The 5,559-nt window shown below is 32.7% G+C and overlaps 1 long non-coding RNA gene across 1 annotated transcript; it reads left to right on the plus strand.

The window, feature by feature from the left end:
* The first annotated feature begins 567 nt into the window (after nucleotides 1-567).
* On the plus strand, nucleotides 568-1,658 carry LOC145135525 (uncharacterized). Its single transcript, XR_013719870.1, has 3 exons — nucleotides 568-942; nucleotides 1,235-1,337; nucleotides 1,472-1,658. It is a non-coding gene; the product is annotated as an uncharacterized LOC145135525 (long non-coding RNA).
* Nucleotides 1,659-5,559: the final 3,901 nt, after the last annotated feature.

Consider the following 5,559-nt stretch of genomic DNA (forward strand, 5'->3'; position numbering starts at 1 on the left):
TGCAGTTCTCAGTTTGCATTGCGTTTATATATATGAGGAAACAGTAAAAAATTCAACACTTTCTATAATTATTCCATTTATAATCTCTTATTGTGTTAGATTTTTTCATTTCTAAAACGACTCAATTGTTTTTTACTCTCTTAGACTTTAATAAGTTCTTTTATAATGCTCTACTTCATTATATATTTTCAGTTATGCATCCATCAGTGGTCTAGCTGATTCATACAAACCAAAAATGGTACATAATTCATCCTATATCACCATTATGTCAAGGTATGCGTAATGTTTTTTTAATGCTTAAATTCACACTATACTTTAAATTTAAGCAACAAAAAGAACCGATAAGCACACTAAGCAGACCTTGAAACAATTGTCATCTACATTATGTTCCATTAATTTCTACTTTCATTAACATAATCAATCTAATAACTCTTGATCACATTCTAGGTAAGAGTATTCTATGTTGTGAGAATCTTTCTGGACCATAGGTTATATATGTTAAAATACCATTAGGGATTGGCTTCCATATGCTTCAAACTGATATAAATTTGTTTTTGCGGGTTGATGAGATAGTAAATATTAGTCAACCTCTTCGAGAGCGATACAAGTTGTCTATGACTGATGGTGTTCAACGAATCTTTGACATAGAATACTAGCCTATTAAAGATCTAGATGCCCTTTCACATGCTGGATTGAAGGTTCTATATTATAGTTCTCACACTCACTGGAATAATTTACAACTGCTACACATTCTTGTTCATAACAAATTAAATCCAGATCAATTTTTCTGTTTTAGGGTGTTATTTCTAATGTAAATGTAAGGCATGGGCTACTAATGTTGGTTCTGGAAGTGTCTCAAGTTTTAGGAGGACTGGTTGAGGAGCTGGATGTAGCAAGGCAAAGACTTGTTAATGAAGTCAATAAGCCTCCAAGAGGCAAAAGGTTAGTTGATGATGAACATTTTTTCATGTGGTAATACTTTCTTTTTCATTTTTTTCATTTTTTTTTTCATTTTTTTCATTTGTTCTTGGAGTAAAAACACAATTTTTTGTTGTGTGAACATATTGGTGTTTCTCATTTCCGGTTTACTCATTGATCAAGAGTACAACCATTAAAGATTAGAGCAGAAAGCAGAGACAATAAAGATGGATATATATAATGAAAGTGATTTTTGTTAATTCAAGTTTTCTTTGTATATGATTACTGTTAATTTCTATGTTGTGTTTAATTTCAGAACAAGAACATGAGTTTCACCCTCTTTAGCAACTAGAGCTACTCGTGTTGCATGGCTAACACTGTATCCCAAAGTGCAACTCCAATACATGTAAATGTCCAAGGTATGTGAATGTGAAATCATATTTGCTTCATAAATTAATGTGTATTAAAGGAGATTTGTCAATACTAACAACTTTCTACCATCTTTTATTTACTTTCCAGTTTTTTTACTTAACCATACATTCATGTACTGTAGGTACTACACCTTCTGTTAATGGAAGAGTGGCATCAAATTCTTCAGTTCCTGTTCATAGGGAACACGGTTCAGTATCCTCTAATAATCAATATGCAACTCCAATGCAGGTAGATGATCAAGGTATGTGAATTCGTATCCACCTCGTGAAATTAGTATGTGCATTAAAGGATTTTTGCTCATGTATAGCGACGAACCAAAGCAGGACGACATATTGTCTCTGAAGGATACCTATTGCGACGATATTTATAGTGACGACCAAAAAGATCTATTACGATGGGGCTATAGTGACGAGAGCTATAGGGACGACATGTCTTCCCGGACACCTATAAGGACGATTTTTTAACCTATAGAGACGACATTTGTCGTCCCTATAGGTCTTGTTTCTTGTAGTGTATGCGTATGTGTGTGAATATATATATATATATATATATATATATATATATATATATATTATTGGATTAGGTGTCTAAACTAATAACTATAATTGGTATTAACTTGAATTGATAGTAGAACAATCATTTTGGGTTACCTTCAAAGCTAACAATTGGACAAAATTATATTGGAGAGAGAGAGAGAGAGATAATTTATTATTGGACTAATAAATTGGAAAAATATAATTTTTTAATATATTATGAGAATAATATATTAATTAGAAATTATAATATTTAATTAACAGTTAGTCTGAAATTAATTGGAATTAATTTTAGGATTAATTGAATTAATTAAAAGTGTAGGGGCGGTTTGGCAATTTATTGATAGTTGAGGAAAGAGGCTCTAGAACCTCCTTGTAGGGGTTGGAAGAAAACTTCTAGGAAGGGCCTAGAATTTTCGTCCAAGCCATCCTAGATAGGAGGCTCATGAGTTGCTTAGTCACTAAGCAAATGGATTAGGGTTTCCATCCTTAAACACTAGCTTTGGCTCTAAGCTACCTAACATATATAAAGGGCCTTAAACCCTCACAATTTCGTGACCTACTCCTTGGGAAGACTTATGGTCGAAATTCTATTCTCCTCTCTCCATAATCCTTAGTTGTTTGCCTTGGGTGTGAACCAGTAGAGACGCGACACTTGTGGCGCTTGCTACCAAAGGATTTTCAAGTAAGGATTCAAGATTATTTACAATAACAATCTTTAAGGTTAGTTTGCTCATATTATGAATTAGTTTGTTCATAGGAAAGTTTTGTAGATTATACATTCATAGTATGTTGCTATACTTGAAAGCCATAGATCAAATTAGGTTGCATGTGCCCTAATTAATTGAAATTGTTTTTGATTATTTTTCGCTTATGGCATTGAACTTGTAACCCCAAAAAACCACCAGTGGTATCAGAGCCTAAGATTGTATTTCAATTATTTGAACATTGGTGAATCAGAAAAGAAACCAGTTTAGGTTTAATTGCAGCTCACGACGTGAGCATAGAGGCTCACGACGTGAGTTCGGCCAGATCTGAAAATCTGGACCAAATCTGTGTTAACAGCTTTTGTGTGATAAATCCTTGCCATATTTTATCCCAAATCCGATTTTGGTATATGTAGCATGATAAATTAAAAGCCTATAATTAAGGAGATTGGTATTTGACATAATTATTTTTTTTGTGATTAATATAATTGATTTTTTAAGTGCTTAAATAACAGATCTAAATATTAAATGGAACTTAATAATTAATGTCAAATATTATATTGTTTATTTTATAGATTATCATAAACATGATATTTTGAAAAGTTTAAAATACATCCTTATGGATCTTATTATTAATTTAATTAAGTAATTAATTAAAACATAATTAATAAATCCATAAAAAATTTAAATTTAATTAAATTAAAAGTTTAATTTATTGAAAGATTAAACCCTTGCAATTTTAAAATGTTTTAAAACACACCTTATACTATGTATATAATTAAAGTTTAATATATAATATATGTATAAGAAAAGTCAGTCGAACTGCTACTACGCCTCATTCACGAAACCATACTATAAGACGAGTTTAAGGAAGCGACTTATATAATGACCGACATTATGTATCCATTCTTACCCACTGCTCTCTTGTATGGTGGAGGTCGTTAGCCGAATGAGTTTGATAGGACATAACCTCATTAAAGGTATAATGATAAAAAGTAACTAAACTATTTTCTAAAATCCCACTCTTAGTTACGTTAGGAAAATGTGAATTTGTATGCTAATCCACGAAATTGCACATTACACTTTATGAGTCGTTAGTGGAGCGTGTGTTGTTAACCGGTACACTAATAAGAGACTAATAAAGGGTGGTAATGGGCATCTCGATAACGATCGTTGATTAATGAAGAGCGTGTGGTTAATTGGTACATTACAACGAGATGGTAAATGACTTCGAGAGTACCAAGCTAATTTGCATGGTTATTCACATCTCGTTTGTGATCCTCGACATCCCAGTCACAAAAGTGACAGCATAATCGAGATTAAACATGCCATTGATTCAATGAATCTCAAATGATCTAGGAGTTTCATAAGATTGAAATTGGTAAAAGCCTTACCTACCTAAAATAGATTCGAATTTGATTACAACATCCCTCTTCAACGTTCGAATCGAAAATATGGATCCTAACCTCAATTTAAAATTTATGGGTTAATAATTAAGGATTAAAATCAACTAACTTGAATTCTCTTTTCTCCTATTATAGATGTCAATTTCAGACAACAATGGTCTTCCCCGTTCTTTTGGAAATGGTTTTCCTCTTCCTTCTGAAGATGATCTTCCACATTCTCATCAAGGTGAAAGTATGTTCCCTTCTTCAAGCAATGGTGGAAATAGATATCATGCTTCTCCAACTCTTCTTCCTCCTCCTCATCCTCCTCTAGTGACTCTTCCTACGTCACGAGTTAAAAGATATGAAACTACTCAAGCCCTATTGGTATGTAAATATTGAGATGGAAATTATGTGTGTACGCATGTTCTGAAAATGAAATCATACACTGACAAATTGGAAAGGATGGGTGTTGTTTTCCCAAGGGAGCAGGCCATTGATTTGGTTCTATTTTTGCTTCCTGGGTCATATAGTCAGTTCATTGAGGACTTTTATATTAGCAGCCACGACATGACCCTAATTGATCTGACACATATGTTAATTGATGTTGATGCAGAAATGCTTAAGAGCACAAGTGAAGCAAAAGTGTTTGAGGGATCTAATTCTTGAATTTGCATGGACATTGACAATGTTGACAATGGTGGTCCAGAAAATATTTCTTTTCCCAGTGGAAAGGGATCGACCAAGGTCAAACCATTTGATCGTATGGTAAAGAGAAAGGATAGTTCTGAGATAGTTCCATGTACTAATCCTAAAAGGTCCATATGTTTCTATTGCCAATTGAAGGGGCATTGGTTGCGAAGTTTCCCAGATTACCTGAAAGATCTTAGAGATGGTAAAGTCAAATCGTGTGACTCTACTTCAGGTACATCCATTATCCAAATCCATTATTTAAATAAGTTCCTATTCATAGATTCTTAATACATGATGTGATGGTCACATTTTGATGTAGGATCTAAGAGAAAGAAGGAAGCTTAAGAAGAAAAATCTGAATCTGGCCGTGAGAGATGGATTTCTGTCGCATGGTTCGATGATCATATTTTGGAAGCTACTACTTAAGAGTTATGATAATTTAATAGATTGCTTAGGAAATATCTAGAAACATAGTTTTCATTATATGAATTGTAAGGACAAGTTCCAAATTTTTTTTTTATTATCAATAAAAATGAAATTTTGGTTTTTTAAGTTGGTTTACTTTATATTTCCATGCAATGACATTTATGAAAATTGGTGTTTACATTTCTATTATTAGCAATATTAATTGTGGATTTGATTCTTTTTTTTATTTGTGGAAATGTCACAATTGACTAAGTGATAAAGATTTCTCATCGCCCAAGTTTCAATTGGATAGAAACTTGGAGTCATGCAATCCGAATTGTTTGATGCATGAGAATCTTGATCATTGGGAAATTATGACCAAGTCATTGATCACATGTTTTATGTGAGTCAAGGTGAAGGACTAATGGATTCAGTTCATGTTGATATGGACTGTTCAGATCCACCAGAAAGGATGATAACATTGTT

Source organism: Lactuca virosa, chromosome 9, assembly GCF_052849685.1.
Source record: "Lactuca virosa cultivar CGN04683 chromosome 9, Lactuca_virosa_CGN04683_v6, whole genome shotgun sequence".
Taxonomy (NCBI): domain Eukaryota; kingdom Viridiplantae; phylum Streptophyta; class Magnoliopsida; order Asterales; family Asteraceae; genus Lactuca; species Lactuca virosa.